The sequence below is a fragment of the Aotus nancymaae genome, unplaced genomic scaffold (assembly GCF_030222135.1).
Source record: "Aotus nancymaae isolate 86718 unplaced genomic scaffold, 86718_ANA_hifiasm-v0.15.2.pri h1tg000012l, whole genome shotgun sequence".
In the NCBI taxonomy this organism is placed as follows: domain Eukaryota; kingdom Metazoa; phylum Chordata; class Mammalia; order Primates; family Aotidae; genus Aotus; species Aotus nancymaae.
In genome coordinates this window covers 19,142,998-19,164,199 of record NW_026988423.1, presented here as the reverse complement: position 1 = coordinate 19,164,199, position 21,202 = coordinate 19,142,998, and the positions used below count along the sequence as shown (strand labels likewise).

Genomic DNA, 21,202 nt, shown 5'->3' with positions numbered 1-21,202 from the left:
CTGAATTTGAATGTTGGCCTCTTTAGCTAGGTTGGGGAAGTTCTCATGGCTGATATCCTGAATTATGTTTTCCAAGTTGGTTCTATTCTACCCATTTCTTTCAGGTAGGCCAATCAGTTGTAGATTCAGTCTCTTTACATAATCCCATATTTCTCGGAGGTTTTGTTAATTCCTTTTTTTTCCTTTTTCTCTATTCTTGTCTGCCTGCCTTATTTCAGAAAGCCAGTCTTAAAGCTCTGAGATTCTTTCCTCTGCTTGGTCTATTCTGCTATTAATACTTGCATTATGAAATTTTTATAGTGTGTTTTTCAGCTCTTTCAGGTCAGCTATATTTTCTCTATACTGGCTATTTTGTGTGTCAATTCCTACAATGTTTTATCATAATTTTTAGCTTCCTTGTATTGGGTTACAACGTACTCCTATAGTTCACTGAACTTCATACCTGTACATATTCTGAATTCTACTTCTGTCATTTTAGCCACCTCAGCCTCAGTTGGGTTTCAAACTCTTGCTGGAGAGATGATGCAATCACTTGAAGGACAGAAGGCACTTGGGCTTTTTGAGTTTTTAGCATTCTTGCATTTATTCTTTCTCATCTTTGTGCGTTTATCAACCTTCAATCTTTGAGGTTGCTTACCTTTGGAGTTTTTCTCCCTTGTCCTATTTGATGACTTCAAGGGTCTGATTGTAGTATAAGGCAGATTAAGCCAGCTGGCTTCATTTCTGGGAGATTTTAGGGGGCCACACTCAACTCTCAACTCCTGGAATGCATGCTCTAACTGTGGGGGACTTGTATTGGGCCTGACTTTGTTCTCTGGCTCCTCAAGGTTTGGAATCCACTTGTGCTGGAGGTGCCAGGGTGTGGTAGCTGCAGCAGAGTGCTAGAGAATGTGGGGGTACCTGCTTTCCTGGTGGTCATTCACCACAGTGGTAGAGGCAAGGCAGCTGATGAGGGTGTGGGGGACCCTGCTGGAGACTGTGTGTGCTGTTGCAGTGGAAGTGGCATTGGCTTGGGGCAGAACAGGTCTGGGTGCCTTCTCTGTGCCCGATAAGCAGGCGTGATCACTCTGGGTGTGGGATGATCCCCTGTTTTCTGTACAGGATCAGTACAAGGGTGGGGCACTGGCTAGGTAAGGTTTCCTGGCTCTGTGTCGGCCAAGGATTTGTCTGTGACAACCATCATTGGGGGCTGGGGGTGGGGGTACACGCTGCACTCCTACTGGCAGGGCAAGTGAAGCAAAACCCGCCCCTACAGACACACACCAGCCACGTGATGTGGGGAGTTGCCATGGCCTCAAGGGAAGCTGTAGTATGGGGAGAAAACTTGCAGGCTGGGGTATGGCCATAGAGGCCACCTCTCTGGAGTTTTCCACTGGTCAGACACGGTCCACAGGCACAGAAGCTATGATGTGGGACCCCAGGGCCCCAAGACTGCCCTGTAAGCAGGTGTGGCCAGGTTGGGGCCCTGGAAGAGCCTAGGAGACCAAAGAGTGCTCAGGTGAACCAGCCTTGTCCGATATGCAAGACTGCCCACAGAGATCAGGTCTGACAGTAGGGACTTTTTCATTTATTGTGTTGGACATACTATGGATCTTTTCAAACTAGAGGTCAGTATTCTTAATTTCAGAGAGATTGTATTATTATTTCTTTGATAATAGCCTCCCTGCCATTTTCTCTACTCTCTTCTTCTGTAATTTCTGACACTTCAATATTCTATCTCTTGGATTTATCTTCTAATCTTCCTAATTTTTAAATTTTATACCTCTTTATATTTTTGCTACATTTTCTGCAAAAGTACCTTAACATATTTTTTGGCACTTCTATTGTTGGTATTTTTTAGTCATCAATTTTTTTAATCTGGAAAAAAAGATCCTACTTGTTCTCTGAATGTTCTTTTTCACAGAATTCAGTTGTTTCCTGGATACAACATTTTCCCTGATTTCTATGAATATATTTGTTTTATTACTAATACATGTTTTATTTGAAGTTTCATTTTGTTCTTGAAATTGTCTGTTTCTTCTAGGTTCCTTTTATCTGTGTGACTATTTGGTTTTTCTTTCACACAGGAAATGTTCCTTGAATGCCTGAAATCCTTAGCCACCTGCTCATACCATTACGATATGCATTTAAAAAGCCACCTGGAATGCTCTACGTATACGGATGGGACTGATTAATAGGACAATCTCACTGTGCAGTGATGAGGTGGCAAACAGGTCTATTAATTAGGACTTACACCCCCATATACCAGCATCTGAAGCTTTTTCCTTGGCCTGCTCAATTTCTTATGAAAAAAAAAAGTAATCTCTGAGGATCCTGGCTCCTAGCCAAAATCTTATGTGTCATCTTTTGGGCCCAATCATAGGTCATTACAAAGGCTTTATTGGAAAGGTCTCAAAGGCTTTACTGGACAGGTCTCACAGTTCTGCACTAAAGTTGGTACACAGCTAGTGTGTCGCAGTCTCTGTAGGGTGTTCCAATCAAGGAGTCAGGCCACTTAGAGCAGCCATGCTCTTAGGCATATCTGCATCCTTAGCCCAAACCCCTCCATTCTGAGGTCTCTTTATGGGGAGAGGGGGAAGCTAGCCAAGGTCTCTTTCAGGCAACTCTGCCAAGACCACTTTATTTGGGAGCCTTGAAGACACGTTTCTCCACTGTGACTCAGTATTCACTGCTTTTCCATTCCTAGCCACTCCCCTGTCCTCTCTCTCCGGGCCCTGAGTCTGTAAGATAGCTGGAGTCTTTTGTTTAGGGGTCCCTGAGCGATGAGATGATCCCCACTTCTACGATGATCCACCTGACCCTCACCCAACATCACTCCATGGGAAAAAATGGAACACTGAGAGAGCCAAACCTTTATCCTTTCTGATCTCTTGCATATACTAATGTAGTAAGTGATAAAAGGCTTGGCTGTTTTCAATTTGGCTTGTTATCTTCATCAGTTACTCAAATGCAGCTCAGCTTTCTCCAGTTCAGCCAAGCTCTGTGCAATCTCCTGCCAGCGTCTTGAAATTCTAGGAGTAAGGGTGGGAAGAGAACTGGAGGTCCCATCATTCAGTAAGCTGAATCCTCATGTTTCCAGCCCCAAGTCTTACTCTCAGTCTTCTCTGATGTCCATGATTCTGCATCCCCTCTGATTCAGTTCTTCCTCTGAGTTAGGCTTTTTTGTTCCCACCACTCCACTAAAACGCTGTTGTCAAGATCATCAGTCACATCCATGCTGCCAATTTCAGGGGTCAATCTTCAGAATACATTTTACACACCTCTCAGCAGCATCTGATAAGCAAGGTTAGCCTCTCTTTCTCCCCAAAGTAGAATCTTCTCTCAGCTTCCTTAACCCACACTCTCCTAGTTACACTCCCACATCACTAGGCATTAGTTTGGTCTCACTTATGTGATACTCTTCCTCTCCTCGATCACTAAAACAGAGAGTATTCCATTTTTACTCAAAACCTTTCAATGGTTTCCCATTCATTAAGAGTAAAAACAAAAATCTTTTTTTTTTTTTTTTGAGAAGGAGTCTGGTCCTGTCACCCAGGCTAGAGTGCAGTGGCGTGATCTCAGCTCACTGCAACCTCCACCTCTCGGGTTCAAATGATTCTCCTGCCTCAGCCTCCCAAGCAGCTGGGATTATAGGAGCCTGCTACCACGCCCAGCTAATTTTTGTATTTTTAGTAGAGACAGGATTTCGCTGTGTTGGCCAGGCTGGTCTTGAACTCCTGACCTCGTGATCCACCCGCCTCAGCCTCTCAAAGTCTGGAATTACAAGCATGAGCCACTGCGCCCAGCCAAAAACAAAAATCTTAATTATGATCTCCAAGGTCCTACATGCTCTTGCCTTTCACTACCTCTCTACCACTATTCTCTCTTACTCATTGCTATCCAGTCTTACTGGCTTTCTTGCTTTAACTCAAGCAAGAGACAAGGTTTGGGGCCCAAAATCCCTATGTAAGCCTGAACCTTCAAAAAGCTACTCTCACAGGGTAGGCTGGAAAAAATGTACCCACTTATAAAGAAATTATGACAAAGATGCTTATCTATTTTGGCCAAGATTCTGATAAAGAAGGACAAAAAAAGTCTGCCTTGATAAAGATATGAAGTTCTAATCTACACTACATGTCCAGTTTAGGAAACCCCAATCCAATAGCTAAATAAGTGAGTAAACAAGTAAGCAAGCTGGGTATAATAATTCTCCAAGGGAAACCCCTAAGCAAATCAAACTCTTTCTGAATTCACACACAAAAAATAAACCACATAAGTTTTTCATAGGTAATGTCCTACCAATCATAAGATCATGATCTAGAATTACATAAGAACACAAGAAAACCAACTACCATAAGCAAAAATAGAAAGATTTTAAAGAATTAGATCTCTAAGAAATTCATTAGAGAATCATCATTGAAGACTATAAGCATTTGAAATTACAATATTGAATCAAATATACGTGAAAGAAAAAACTGAGAAAAACACCATATAGGTTGGCAAAAGTACTAAACAATACTTCCAGATATGAAAAATATAGTCATTAAAATAGCAAATAACAGTAATATTATAAAGTCCCATAATCTTATAAAGTCCCAAATCTTATAAATTCTGTGGATAGGTCAAACAGCAGATTAGACAAAGATGAAGATAGAAATAGTGAAACTGACGGTAGACCTGAAGAAATTACTCCGAATATAATGCAAAGAGGATAGAAATATAAGATAGAAGGAGAGAGACATAAAGTATATAATGAGAAAGTCTAGAATGAGCCTTTTTGGGGGAACTGGAGAGAAGAATTTGAAAAGATAACTAAGAATTTTCTAGAAGAAAGATGTGAATCCTTAGATTAAGATTCCCAGTGAGTCCCAAGCAGCATAAAGAGAAGTAAATCCACACCTAGGCACAGTACAGAACACCCCAAGAGAAATAAAATGAGTCAAAGATGTCTTGTATTCACAATAGAATGAATGCTGGTACTTTTTCCTGCTCTAGAGAACAATAAAATAAGTCCAGGGTTTGGCTGGAAAGAACATGAACTTGACATGGGACATTTTGCTTTGGGAAATCTCTGGCTGTCAAAAGTAGGTGCCAAGTAGTCTCTTACGGAAAAATCTTCTTTCATATTATTTGTCTAAGACAGGGTTTCCTAACCATTGCACTACTGACCATTTTGAGCTGAATAATTCTTTGTTGTGGGGAGCTGCACTGCAACATGTTAGCAGCATCTCTGGTCTCTACCTACTAAATGCCAGTTAGGGCTCCTCCTAATTGTGAAAAACAAAAACCAGATCTCCTCTAGAATACAAACTCACCTCTAGTTGAGAACCACTGGTCTAAGAGAAGATGGTGATTTGTTATATATAATATCTACTGAGAAGCTAGAGGATTTTTCTTTTTTTTTTTTAATGTTCTTACTAATACATTGAGATACTAAGTCTCTTCCAAAGCCCTTCTTACCTCCAAGGCCCTTCTCGCTGGTCTTGAGCTACAGTGCACTTCATTTGACAGCTCTCTTGGCCTTCTTGGAGATTTTCTGATCCATTAGCCCTGGAATAAATAAGACATTGACTTTCATAGTCCCAAAGATTCCTCCCTGAATCTTTAAGTCACTACATTTGAACAGCAGCAGAACAGTCATTCAGAATTCAATGGTTTTTGTAACTTGTAAAATATCTTAAATATACTATAATAACCATAAATATTGTATTCTCTCAAGTCAAAAAGAGGGTCATTCAAAGATAACCTGTGATTTGTGATGATTTTAATGCTTGAGAGAAAAACAGGCTAATTGTTTCTTCCTCTCTGTTAAGCGTTGATTTTGTACACTGAAATAATGAAAAGCTTTGAATCCACTGAGGGCTTAGAGAGTAACCCTAAGTTTGTTCTTTGCTGTAAGGGGTAGTACTTAGAGCAATGGCTTCCAAACTGACTGGAGGGCTCAGAATCACCTGGAAGAGCTTTTTAAAAACAGAAACTCTCCAGTTTCTACACTGAAAATTAGGTCTGGGGTGGGCTTCCATATTCTTTTTAATAACTCCCCATGTATACTGCCAGGTTTCAGAACTACTTTAAAAAATGGACATGCCTACTCAGGTGAATAACTAATCAGCTTCATTACTGATGTGGCCCTAAAATAATGCTTTTCTGTGTCATAAGTTAAGAGTTTTTTTTTTTTTTAGAGTTGTTAAAGATGTCAGCATATTAATAAATAATTCATGGGTCAAAGAGACTATTAAATATAGAAACTTCAAACTGCAAGTATAGAAACAAAATAGAAAGTTCACAAAAAGATCCACAAAATACACCCAATTTATTTTCAATAAAGCCACCAAAATAATTCCTTAGGGAATGGACAGTCTTTTCTACAAACGATGTTGGAACAACTGAACAATTGGATAACCAAATGGGAAAAAAATGAACCCTGACCTCTCCTTCATACCACTTCATACCAAACACAAAAATTAATTTGGGATGAATGATGGGATCAAGCACAAAGCTAAAACTGTAAAGCTGTAAGAAGAAAACAGAAATTTACAATAGTCAGGTAGGTAATGATTTTTTAAGTAAAAAACAAAGAGCTATAACCATAGAAGAAAAGTAATAAAAATGAACTGCATTAAAACTAAAATCTTCTATTCTTCAAAAGACACTGTAAAAAAAAAAAGATAAAGCACAGACTAGAAGAAAATATTTACAATACATAAATCTGACAACTTATATCCAGAATATGTGAAGAACGCTTACAACTCAAATAACAAAGAAAACAGACAACCCATTTTTTTAATGGACAAAAGACTGAACTAATCTTTCACCCCACAAAAGTATATGAATGGCCAATTAGCACACAAAAAGATGTTCAATATCATTATCCATCAAGGAAATACAAATTAAAAACACATGATTTGCTACTTTGTACCCAATAAAGTTGCTAAAATCTAAAAGATTGACAATACCAATTATGATCAAGAATGTGGAATAACTGGAAGTCTCATGCATTTCTGCATGAAATATACTATGGTACAAACACTAGAAAACAGTTTGGCAGTTGCTGATACAATTAACCATACCCTTGGCTCAGAAATTCCACTAAATATGTAACCCCAAAAAAATGAAAACGTCCACAGAAAGATGATTTTTAAAGGAATTTCTATAGCACCTTTATGCATAATAGCCAAAAACTGGAAACAACCCAAAAGTTCACCTAGAGACAGGGTAACAAATTGTGGTATAGTCATACCATGGAATTCTCAGCAATTAAAGAAAAATGAATGAACTGCTGATATAAGCAACACTATGGATTAACCCAATTAACACAAAAGAGCACATACTATAAGATTTCATATACACAATAATCAATGAAATGAATCTGTGGGGACAGAAATCAGCAGCAGTTGTCCATGAGGAGTGGGAACTGACTGAAAGGTGACATGAGAACATTTTGGGTAGTGAAAGAGTTCTGTGTCTTGGGTGGTGTGTTGGTTACACCAACATATGTATTTGTCAAAACTCATCAAATTGTACAACTAACGTGCATTTCACTCAGTATAAATTTTACTTCATTAAAAAAATTCATCTAATTGTACCCTTAAGATATGTATATTTTACTTTGGGAGGCCGAGGCGGGTGGATCACGAGGTCACGAGATCGAGACCATTCTGGTCAACATGGTGAAACCCCGTCTCTACTAAAAATACAAAAAATTAGCTGGGCATGGTGGCGCATGCCTGTAATCCCAGCTACTCAGGAGGCTGAGGCAGGAGAATTGCCTGAACCCAGGAGGCGGAGGTTGCGGTGAGCCGAGATCGCGACATTGCACTTCAGCCTGGGTAACAAGAGCAAAACTCCGTCTCAAAAAAAGATATGTATATTTTATTGCTTTGATTTACTTATACTTATTTATTGATTTATTAATATTTATTACAACAGCTTAAAACTGCAGTTATAGGCTATTAAATCTTCAAATACAGCAAAATCTACAAATCAAAATTGATATGAGGGCAAATATATTCAGAAGGAATTTTATAGCCTTAAATACATTTATTTTTTAAAATAGAAAATAAAAATAGCTTTGAAAAATGGCAAAAAACAAGACAAGAAACCTAAGAGATCAAGAGAAATTATTAGAAAACAAAAAAAGTTTTGATAAATACATCTAAGAGCTAATTTCTTTGCAAATATCAATAAAATGGACAAATCTCTTGCAGATTTCAACAACAGAAAACATTTAAATCATTAAAAGCAAGAATTAGGCTTTGCTCACAGATATAAAAGTATGTTATAATAGCATAAGAAACTTAAATGCAGTAACAGAAGCTAAAAATTCTAAAAATAAGGATGAGACATATGATTTTCTAAAAACATATAAACTTCCAAAAATGACTTGAGAAAATAGTTCATCTGGATATCAATAATCATGAGAGAAGTTGAAATTTTTGCCTAAGAACTCCAAAAGCTGATTCATGTCCAGACAATTTTACAAGTGAGTCCTATTGAAGCTTCAAGGAAAGATAATTAACATGCAATTTAAGTTGTTCCAGAGCAGAGAAAAAGATGGCACACTTCCAATTCATTTTCCCAAACCACCAATATTCTAATACCAAAGCCCACACACAAATACAGCACAAAAAAGGAAATCACAAACTAATCTCACTATTAATATAAATAACATGCTAATCCACTAGCATGTTAAATACACCAGTCAATTAATTAGTCACATCAATACATCTGAAGATTAAAAATAATTATTTTAATAATTGCAAAGATTAAAAATAATTAAAATGAATGCAATATTAAAATAAATACAAAAGCCTCCTGAAAATAGAAGAAAATTTTCTTAATGTAATAGGGAATAGTTAATGCATATTGATAGCCAATATTATGGTTAATGATAAAATATAGGGTGCATTCTCATTAAATTCAGGAAGAACAGTATGCTCATAACTGTTTTGCATTTTTCTGTAAGTTATAGCCAATATAATAAAGGACAATAATTTTTTAATTGATAATTTATTTTTTAATTATTATGGATACATAATAGTTGTACACATTTATGTAGTACATGTGATATACTGATACACGCATACAATGCGTAATGATCAAATCAGGATAATTGAGATATCTATCACCTCAAGCATTTATCATTTCTTTGTGTTAGAAACATTCTAATTTCATTCTTTTAGTTATTTTGAAATACACAATAAATTATTGTTAACTAGGGACAAATTTATCTCTATTTTCAAGTGATTCTTCTCTATATGGAAAAACCTAGGTAAATAAAATGAAAATGTACCAGTAGAAGTCAGTAAGATAATTAGGTTAAAAAGATACCAAAGTCAACAATATTGATATAGGTATTGACATTGATACAGATATAGATATAGACATAGATCTCAACAGTAGTCACTTAAGAAATTTAACAGGAAAAAAGTTCCATCTTCAACAATAATCAGAAACAATGCAATACATAAGAAACATCCTAATAAGAAATACAAAACATCTTATATAATGAAAACTACCAAACTTCACTGAGGCCCAAAAAAGAAAACCTGTTTATTAGTATGTTTAATAACATAAACATAAGGCAATTTAAATAAAGATACCAATGAAATGCTTAAGAAGTAAACTCAATGATTTCAATGTTCACTTGAAAGAATAAACAAGCTATAACTGACAAATTATTTTAAAAGACGCTTAATAGCATAATAAAAGCTGTGTAATATCTTTGTGTTTTACCAAATACAGTTATGGATTGCTTAATGACAAGGATATATTCTAAGAAATGCATTATTAAGCAATTTTGCTGTTGTACAAGAGTGTACTTACACAAATGTAGATGGCATAGCCTACGACACTCCTAAGCTATATGGTATTGCCTATTGCTCCTAGGCTACAAACCTATACAGCATTTATTGTATTGAATACTATAGACAATTGTAACACAATAATAAATATTTGTGTATTTAAACATATTTAAATGTAGAAAAAGTACAGTAAAAAACATACTATAAAAGATAAACAATGGTACACCTGTATAGGGTACTTACCATAAATGGAGCTTACAGGACTGGAAGTTGCTCTGACTGAGTCAGTGAGCAGTGAGTAAATGCAAAGGCCTAGGACATTACTGTACACTATTACAGAGTTTATAAACATTTGCACTTGCTTTACAAAAATACTTTAAAGAGCTTTTTTCTAATTTTAAATTATTTTTCTTTTTAAATTTTGCTAAAAATTAAGACACAAACACACACATTACTCTAGGCCTACACGGGGTCAGGATCATCAATATCACTGTCTGCCACCTTCACATCCTGTCTGACTGTGAGGTGTGCAGCAGCAGAAACATGGGGGCAGTGCTTGTGCCATCTCTCTCCCAACCCCTGGCTGTCATCTCCTGTGATAACAATGCCCTCTTCTGGAATACCTCCTGCAGAACCTGCTTGAGGCTGTTTTAGTAAGTAGAAAAAGTATATTCTGAAATAACAATAAAAAGTATCATATAGTAAATACATACACCAGTAACATAATGATTTATTATCATTATCAATAATGTACCATACATAATTGTATATGCTATACTTTCATATGACTGGTAGCACAATAGGTTTGTTTACATCAGCGTCAGCACAAAGACATAAGTAACATTACACTACAATGTTAAGACAGCTACTACATCACTAGGCTATAGGAATTTTTCAGCTCCATTATAATCTTATGAGACCACCATCATATTATGGTCCATTGTTCATCAAAACATCATTGTGCAGTAGGTCAACACCAAAATGTACTATAAAGACACACATATTAGAATAATTGGGTATTGTAACAGGGATAGAAAATCAAGAATCAGGACCAATTATATATAACAACTACTTCTATGATAAAAGAGGAAAAAAAACATTGAGGAGGTGGAACAAAATAGCCAAATGGAAGCCTCCTGTGATCCTCCCCCCTGCAGGAACAACAAATTGAACAACTATCCATACAATAAAGAACCAAAAATCAGGTGAGGGATCACAGTACCTGGTTTTAACATCATATTAAGGAAAGAGAAACTGAAGAGGGTAGGAAAGACAGTCTTGAATTGTCTATGCCACCCCTTCCCCAGCAGCAATGGTATGGCATGGAAAGAAAAATCTGTGCACTTGGGGGAGGGAGAGCACAGTGATTGCAGGACATCGCATTGGAACTAGGTCCTGCCCTGTCACAGAGGAAAGCAACATGGGACAGAACTCAGCTGGTACCCACAGAGGGAGCATTTAGACCAGACCTAATGAGAGGCAAATTGTCCATCCCAGAAGTCAGGACCTGAGTTCCAGCAAGACCCACCACCATGGGCTAAAAAGATCTGGGGTCCTAAATTAACTTGTAAGGTAGTCTAGACCACAAGGATTGCAACTCCTGGGTGATTCCTGGTGCTATGTTGGGCTTGGAGCCAGCTGGATTAAGGTGCATATGACCAAGTGAGATACCAGCTACTGTGGCCAGGAGAGTGCTTGTGTCATCTCTCCCCAAACCCCAGGCAGTGCAGCTTGCAGCTCCAGGAGAGACTTCTTCCTTGTACTCAAGGAGAGGAGAGGGAAGAGTAAAGACTTTGTCTTGCAACTTGGAAACCAGATGAGCCACAGTAGTATAGGGCACCAGTCAGAGTCCTACAGCCCCTATTCCAGGCCCCAGCTCCCAGACATTTCTAAACACACCCTGGGGAAGAAGGGAACCCCTTGTGTTAAAGTGAAAATCCTAGTCCTGGTGAAATTAATCGCCTGCTAACTAAAGAGCCCTTGGGCCCTTAATAAGCTAATAGTAGCCAGGCAGTACTTACTTCGGGCCTTGGGTGAGACAGAGCTACACTGGCTTCAGAGGTGACCCAGCACATTCTCAGCTGTGGTGGCTCTAGGAAGCGACTGCTTCTGCTTGAAGAAAGAAGGAAAAGTAAAGCGGACTTTGTCTTGCAACTTGGGTACCAACTTGGCCACAGTGGGGCAGAGCACCAAGTGGGCTCCTGTGGTAGGGGTGGCCACGAGGAGAGACCCTTCTGCTTGAGGAAAGAGTAGAGAAAACTTTTGTCTTGTGGCTTGGGTCCAGTTCAGCCACAGTAAAATACAGCACTGGGTGGATGCCTAAAGTGCTCAACTATAGGCCCTGGCCCCTGAATGACATCTCTGGACCCACCAGCAGCCAGAGAGAACTCACTGCCTGTAAGGAAGAAACGAAGCCTGGCTGGATTTCCCACCTGCTGGTTGTGGAAGCTCTTGAGCCTTGAGTAAACATAGGCAGTAGCCAGGCAGTAGTCACTACAGGCCTTGGGTGAGACCCAGTGTTGTGCCGGCTTCAGGTCTGATCCAGCACTGTCCCACTGGTGGTCGCCAGAGTGGTGCTTGTGTCACCCCTTCCCCAGCTCCAGGAAGCTCACCATAGAGACAGAGATTTTTGTTCATAGGGGGAAGGTAAAGGTAGAAAGCAAAAATGTCTGCCTGGCAATCCAGAGAATTCTCCCAGATCTCACCCAAAACCACCGAGGTGGTACCTCTGAGTCTACAACAGCCACAGTATTACTGGGCTTAGGGTTTGCCCTAAAGCTGATATGGCTGTAGTGACCAAAGACTTAGATCACAGCACGCAAGTCCCTCTGAGTACCTGGAAAGCCTTCCCAGGAAGTACAGGTGCAAACAAGCCCAGACCATGAAGACTACAATAAATACCTAACTCTTCAATGCCCAGACACTGGAGAACATCCGCATGCATCAAGAACATTCAGGAAAATATTAACTTACTAAATGAACTAAATACGCCAGTAATAAATCCCAGAGAGGAAGAGATATGTGACCTTTCAGAGAATTCAAAATAGCTGTTTTAAGGAAGCTCAACAAAATCCAAGATAACAGAGAAGAAAGTCAGAATCATATCAGATAAATTTAACAAAGAGATTGAAACAATTTAAAAGAACATAGCAGAAATTCTGGTGCTGAATAGGAAATTGGTCTATTGAAGAATAATCAAGCAGAAGAAAGAATTAGTAAGTTGGAATACAGACTATTTGAAAATACACAGTCACAGGAGACAAAAAAAGAATAAAAAAGAAGGAAGATCTAGAAAATAGTCTCAAAAGAGCAAATCTAAGAGGTATTTGCCTTAAAGAGGAGGTGAATAAAGAAATAGGGGTAGAAAGTTCATTCAAAGGGATAATAACAAAGAACTTCCCAAACCTAGGGACTATATCAATATTCAAGTACAAGGAGGTTATAGGATACCAAGCAAATTTGGTATCTTTGGTATCTTGACCAAGCAGTCAAAGAGGACTACCTCAAGGCATTTAATAATCAAACTCCCAAAGGTCAAGGATTAAAAAATTATCCTAAAAGCAGCACAAGAAAAGAAACAAATAATATTATAGAGCTCTGATATGTCTGGCAACAGACTTCTCAGTGGAAACCTTACAAGCCAAGAGTAAGTGGCATGACATATTCAAAATGCTGAAGGAAAAAACTTTTACCATAGAATAGTATATCCAGAAAAAATATCCTTCAACTATGAAGGAGAAACTAAGACTTTTCCAAACCAAAGCTGAAGGATTTTATCAACACCAGACCTGCCCTATAAGAAATAAAAGAGTTCTTCAGTCTGAAAAAAAGAAGGTAAATGAGCAATATGAAATCATTTTAAGGTATTTACTAATAATAGCAAATACACAGAAAAATACAGAATATTATAACATTATAATTGTAGTGTGTAAACTATATCTTGATTAAAAAGACTAAATGATGAACCAATAAGAATAATAACTACAACTTTTCAAGACATAGACAGTATAAGATAAAATAAAAACAATAAAAAGTTAAAAAGCAAGGAGATAAAGTGTAGTGTTCACATTCGTTTACTCTTTGCTTGTTATTTTGTTATTTGCACAATCAATATTAAGTTGTCATCAGTTTAAAATAATGGGTTATATTATTTGAAACCTCACAGTAATGAATCAAAAAACATATAACAGATACACAAAAAATAAAAAGCAAGAAGTTAAAACATACCACCTGAGAAAATCACCTTCACTAAAAGGAAGACAGGGAGAAGGGAAAGAAGGAAGAGAAGACCAGAAAACAACCAAAAAACAAATAACAAAATGGCAGGATTAAGCTTTTGCTTGTCAATAATAACATTGAATGTAAATAGACTAAATTCTTCAATCAAAAGGAATAAAGTGGCTGAAAGGATAGAAATAAAAAGACCAAATAATCTGTTGCTTATAAGAAACACACTTCCCCATAAGACATACATAGACTGAAAATAAAGGGATGGAAAATGACATTTTGTGCTAATGGAAACCAAAAAAAGTTTATAAGTATAGCATGAGTAGCTATACTTACATCAGACAAAATAGATTTTAAGACAAAAACTGTAAAAAGCAACAAAGAAGGTCATTATATAATAATAAAGTGGTCAATTCAGAAAGAGGATAAAACAATTGTGAATATATATGTACTCAACATTGGAGCACCCAGACATGTATAACACATATTATTAGAACTAAAGAAAGCAATAGATTCTGATACAATAATAGTTGGAAAATGTAACACCTCAATTTCAGCATTGGACAGATCATCCAGACAGAAAATCAACAAAGACACATTGGAACCTAATCTGCACTACAGATCAAATTTGACCTAAGAGATATTTAGAGAACATTTCATCCAATGCCTGCAGAATACACATTGTTCTCAGCACATGAATAATTCTCAAGGATAGACCATATGTTAGGCCACAAAAATGTCTTTAAAGATGCTTTTTTAAACTGAAATTATATCAAGTATCTTTCTGAAAACAATGGAATAAAACTACAAATCAATAACAAGAGAGATTTTTGGAAACTATACAAATACAAGAAAATTAAACAATATGCTCTTAAATAACAAATATCAGAGCAGAAATACATAAAATTGAAACAAAAAATACAAAATATCAACAAAATGGAAAGTTGATGTTTTTAAAAGATAAACAAAATTGACAAAGCTTTAGCTCAACTAACCAAGAAGAAAAGAGAGAAAACCCAAATAAATAGAGAAGAAAAAGGAGACATTGTATCCAAAACTGCACAAATTCAAAGGATCATTAGAGGCTACCATCAGCAACTACATGCCAATAAGTTGGAAAACCTAGAAGTAACTAATAAATTCCTAGACACATAAAACCTGCCAATATTAAGCCATGAAGAAATCCAAAACCTGAACAGGCCAATAGCAAGTAGTAAGATTGAAGCCATATTAAAAAGTCTCCTAGCAAAGAAAAGCCCAAGACCTGATTGCTTCATTGCTGAATTCTCCCAAATGTTTAAAGAACAAATAGCAATCTTATACTATTCCAAAAACTAAAGGAGGTGAGAATACTTCCAAACTCATTCTATGAAGGCCATTTACCCAGATACCAAAACCAGACAATAACATATCAAAAAAGGAAAACTAAAGGTCAATATCACCAATAAACAATGATGCAAAAATCCTCAACAAAAAGCAAATCAAATTCAGCAACACATTAAACGATCATTCATCATGACCAAGTGAGATTTATCCCAGGCATGCAGGGATGGCTCAACGTACACAAATCAATGTGATACATCATATCACATATAAAACCATACTTCAATTAATGCTGAAAAAGCATTTGATAAAATTCAACATCTCTTCATCATAAAAACCCTAAAAAACCTGGTGGGTATAGAAGGAACAGATCTCAACACAATAAAAGTAATGTGCCACAGACCCATTGTTAGTATCATACCAAACGGTGAAAATCTAAAAAGCCTTTTCTCTAAGATCTGGAAAAAGACAAGCATGCCCAGTTTTATCACTGTTGTTCAACATAGGATGGGAAATCCTAGCTAGAACAATCAGAAAAGAGAAACAAACTAAAAAGGAAATTTTCTAGCAATTAGAAAGGAAGAAGTCAAATTATCCTTGTTTGCAGATGACATGAGCTTGTATTTGGAAAAACCTAAAGACTTCATCAAATAACTATAGAACTGATAATTTAAAAATTTAGTAAATTTGCAGGATACACAAATCAGGAGCATCTCTATATACCAACAATGAACAATCTGAAAAAGAAATCAAGGAAGTAATTCAATTTGTAATAGTTGTAAATAAAATTGAACACCTAGGAATAAATTTAACCAAAGAAGAGAAAGCTCTCTATAATGAAAACTATAAAACACTGATGCAAGAAATTTTTCCCACAAAAAAAGAAAAGACATTCCATATTCATGGATTGGTAGAATAATATTGTTAAAATGTCCATACCACCCAAAGCAATCTTCAGACTCAATGCAATTTCTATCAAAATACCAACAACATTCTTCACGGAAATAGAAAAAGCAATCCTAAAATTTATATAGAAGCACAAAAAAGACTCAGAATAGCTAAAGCTATCATGAGCAAAAAGAACAGAACTGGAGAAATCACATTGCCTGACTTCAAGTTGTACTACTGAGCCATTGTAAACAAGGCAGCATAGTACACAGAACAAGGAACACAAAAAACAACAAAACAGAATAGAGAACTGAGAAACAAATCTGTACATCTACAATGATACCATTTTTGACAAAGGTACCAAGAACATACACTGGGGAAAAGGCAGTTTCTTCAAAAAATGATGCTAGGAAAACGGTATCTCTCACCATCTCTCTCTCATCATAAACAAGCATCACATCAAAATGGATTAAACTCTTAAATCTAAGACCTCAAACTATGAAACAACTAGAAGAAAATATTGGGGAAATTCTCCAGGACATTGGGGTAGTCAAGAATTTCTTGAGTAATACCCCATAATCACAGGCAACCAAAGCAAAAATGGACAAATGGGATCGTATCAAGTTACAAAGCTTCTGTACAGCAAAGGAAACAATCCACAAAATGAAGAGACAACTCACAGAATGGAAGAAAATATTTGCAACCTACTCATCTGACAAGGGATTAATAACCAGAATATATAAGGAGTTCAAACAACTCTATAGGAAAATATATAATAATCCAACTTAAAAATGGGCAAAAGATTTAAACAGGCATTTCTACAAAGAAGACATACAAATGGAAAACAGGTATATGAAAATGTGCTCAACTTCATTGATCATCAGAGAAATGCAAATCTAAACTACAATGAGATATGATCTTACCCCAGTTATAATAAAATGGCTTTTATCCAAAAGACAGGCAATAACAAATGCTGGTGAGAATGTGGAGAAAAAGGAACCCTTGTACACTGTTGGTGGGAATGTAAATTAGTATAACCACCATGAAGAACAGTTTGACAGTTCCTCAAAAAAACAAAAATAGAACTATCATACAACCCTGCAATTCCACTGCTAAGTATATACCCCCCAAAAAGGAAATCAGTATATTAAAGATATATTTGCACTCCCATGTTTATTGAAGCACAATAGCCAAAAGTTAGGATCAACCTAAGTATCCATCAACAGATGAATGAAGAAAATGTAGTACATATACACAATGGAGTACTATTTAGCCATAAAAAAGAATGAGGTCCTGTCATTTGCAACAACATGGATGGAACTGGAGGTCATTATATTAAGTGAAATAAGCTAGGCACAGAAAGAAAAACTTCACATGTTCTCATTTACTTGTGACAGCTAAAAACTTAAAACAATTGAACTCATGGAGATAGAGAATAGAAGAATGGTTACCAAGGAAGGGTAGTGTGTCTGGGGAGTGGGGATGATTAATGGGTACAAAAATATAGTGGATAAATAATATTTATCATTTGATAGCCCAACAGGGTGACAATAGTCAACAATAATATGTTGTACATTTAAAAATAACTAGAATGGCCAGGCGTGGTGGCTCACACCTGTAATCCCAACACTTTGGGAGCCCGATGTAGGAGAATCACTTGACATCAGGTGTTCGAGACCAGCTTGACCAATGTGGTGAAACCCTGTCTCTACTAAAAAAACATAAAAAATAAAAAGACAAAATTTAGTCAGGCATGATGGTGGGTGCCTGTACATGCAGTATAGCTACTTGAGAGGCTGAGGTGGGTGAATTGCTTGAACCTGGGAGGCAGAGATTACAGTGAGCAGAGATCATGCCACTGCACTCCAGCCTGGGAAACACAGTGAGATGCTGTCTCAAAAAATAAAAATAACTAAAAATATATAATTGAATTGTTTATAACACAAAGAAAGGATAAATGCTCGAGGTGATGGATACCCCTTTTACCATGATGTGTTTAATATACATTATATGCCTGTATCAAAATATCTCATATATCCCATAAATATATATACCTGTTACATTACCACAAAAATTTGAAATTTTTAAAAAAATGTCATTTTGAATCAAAACAACCCTCTTTGGGAGGAGGAAGAAGAGTTATTCCCATTTATCAGAAAAGAAAAATAAGGATCAAAGTGATAAATTAACTTGCTCTAAGTCACCCAGCTAGTACCCAGCTGGAAAATATTATTAACAGTGACTATGTCTTGGAGATGGAATTATTAATAATTATTTTTCTGCTTTTTTATATTATTATATAAACAAATAGAAATAATAAGAATATTTTTGAAATACTAAAGAGATATAAATTTCATTTCCCATATGTCATGTTATCCTGCAAGTCCGATCTACCTAATCAACAATATTCATCATTTCAGGAGGAAAGAGAAGTGTTGCTCAGGTTACATGTTCAAACCAGAATTCTAGACCATGGAAACAGAAAAGATTTGAAAGCTAACTTGGTTTGTTTTTTAGGGAGAATAAAGGGGGTTTCTAATATCCCTTCATATATCATAGATCATAAATCAAGAGAGTTAAGTCTGGCCAACCTGATTAGAATCTTACAAAAAGCCACAGAGTAGACAACAAAAAAGATATGGCATTCCCACTACCTAGAGAGGAAAAGTGGAAAGCTTTTTGGGCACTGGGAAAACAAGCCCAGAGAGGAGAAAGAAAAAGAGAGAGGGAGCGAGTATGTGCAGTCATCAAGGAAGTTCTCACCCCCACCACACCAAATTTAGGGAAAGTGCCATAGAAATACCCCAGACAGTTAGAGGTGGTGCCAAAAGTAAAGGCGGGACTTGAATTTTACTCTCCATTAGGAATTTTGATAACATAGTAACTTGCAGGATATATAATTCTATTAGTCAAGGGGAAAGGACTGTAGAGTTGAACAATACAAAGGGATGCGGAGGGTTATGGAAGAGGAGTGCTGCTGAGTCACATCAGGTCATCAGCATCAGTAGGAGCCCAGTGAGGGCTCAGTCATCAATGGGACATGATGGAGAACTTTCCCAAGTTCTTCGTGGAAGAGCAACCATCTTCCATTTCCCTGGACTAGAAAACAGGCCACAAGCTACACCAACCATAAAAGCATCAATGGTAGATGCAAAACGAACAGCATCAGACATCAAAGGTGAGGTAGCATGAGTTATATATCAGCCAGGGTTCAGTGGGAACCAGCAGAGCAAGAGTCCTCTTAGGATGGAACTCTTACTACCATGAGGTGATGCAAGTTTCTTTCTCTGCCCAGAGACCAATCAGGGAAAGAGAAGAAAGAAGGGACTGTGATCACAGGGTTATGGCAGAGAGAGGATTCCTCTAAGACTTTCCATTTTACCAACAAAAGAAATGTGGGAGTCATCTGAAAGATACCCTCTTAAACTGTAAGAAACTATAGTCCGGGATGGGAAATTTTACTTTTTCCCCTACACCATCAACAACAGGAACAGTATTAAGCCAGACACAGAAAAGTTAGAAAACTATTATCTGACTTTTAGTTGATTCATTTTAACTCTGTTATGTGTTGTTTTTTAAGAACAGTAACTGGGATGATCCAAGATGGCCAAATAGGAAGAGCTCTGGAGTGCAGTTTCCAGCAAGAATACAGAGGGTGAGTGATCACCACACTTCCAGACGAATTTTTACTGCCCACGGACCAGGAGATTCCCAGAAGGAAAAGTGCCACAAGTCTCCAGCACAGCTGTTTCAGCTGGCGCAGCAGGTCTCCACACAAAAACTCATACAAATCTGGGTGCTGTTTCAACTGGCACCTGGAATGCCTAGGAGACAGAGCCACCCATTCAACTGAAAAAAAGGAGGCTGAAACAGGGAGCCAGGGCATCTGGCTCGGTAGATCCCACTACCACAAAGACCAGCAATCTGAAATCCTCTGGACTGAGAGTTTCACAGCAAGCACAGCTGAACCCAGGAAGGTCCAGCTCTGTGGCGGGGAAGGGTGTCCTCCATTACCGAGGCAGTCTACCACTACCAAGGCAGTCCTCCATTACTGAGGTGGTCTGCCATTACCGAGGCAGTTCGCCATTTACCGAGGCAATCCACCATTACTGAGACAGTCCACCATTACAGAGACAGTCTGCCATTACTGAGGCAGACAGCCAATACTGAGGCAGTTCTAACTATACCTCTATAAACAGAACTACAAGGAAGTTCACACAGCAGCTGGGCAGAGCCCACAGCAGCTCAGCAACATCTCTGCTGGCAGACTGTAACTAGGCTACCTCCTCATTGGGCAGGGCATCTCTGAAAAAAGGCAGCAGCATGTCAGGAACTTATAAATAAAGCCCCACTATCCCAGGACAGAGCACCTGGGAAAAAAAGATGGTTATGAGTTCTGCTGCAGCAGACTTAAATGTACCTGCCCAGCAGCTCTAAATGGAACAATAGAACTCACAGCTCAGCACTTGAGCTCCTATAAGGGACAGACTGTCTCCTCAAGCAGCTCGCTGACCCCCGTATATCCAAAGAGACACCTCATAAAGGAGAGCTCAGGCTGACATCTGGCAGGTACCTGTGACAAACATAACAGAAGAAGAAACCGGCAGCAACCCTTACTCTTCTGCAGCCACCACAGGTGATCCCCAGGCAAGCAGGGTCTGGAGTGGACCTCCAGCAGTCCTGTAGCTGAAGGGCCTGATTGTTAGAAGGAAAACTAAAAAACAGAAAGAAATAACTTCAGCATCAACAAAAAGGACATCCACTCAGAGACCCCACCTGAAAGTCACCAACTACAAAGATCACAGGTAGATAAATCCACAAAGATGGGAAGAAACCAGTCCAAAAAGGATGAAAACACCCAAAACCAGAACGTCTCTGCTCCCCTAAGGGATCGCAACTCCTCACCAGCAAGGGAACAAGGCTGGATAGAGAATGAGTCTGATGAATTGACAGAAACAGAATTCAGAAAGTGGGTAATAACA

The 21,202-nt window shown here is 37.7% G+C and overlaps 1 protein-coding gene across 1 annotated transcript in view; it reads right to left on the bottom strand.

Annotated features, from left to right (window-relative positions):
• The window catches only part of NXPE2 (neurexophilin and PC-esterase domain family member 2), a 200,021-nt gene that overhangs the window by 153,424 nt on the left and 25,395 nt on the right, over window positions 1–21,202 (bottom strand). Inside the window, exon 2 of the mRNA XM_012470471.2 lies at window positions 5,440–5,529. The gene's annotated coding sequence lies outside the window, so the exon portion shown is untranslated. The remainder of the gene's footprint in view (window positions 1–5,439; window positions 5,530–21,202) is intronic.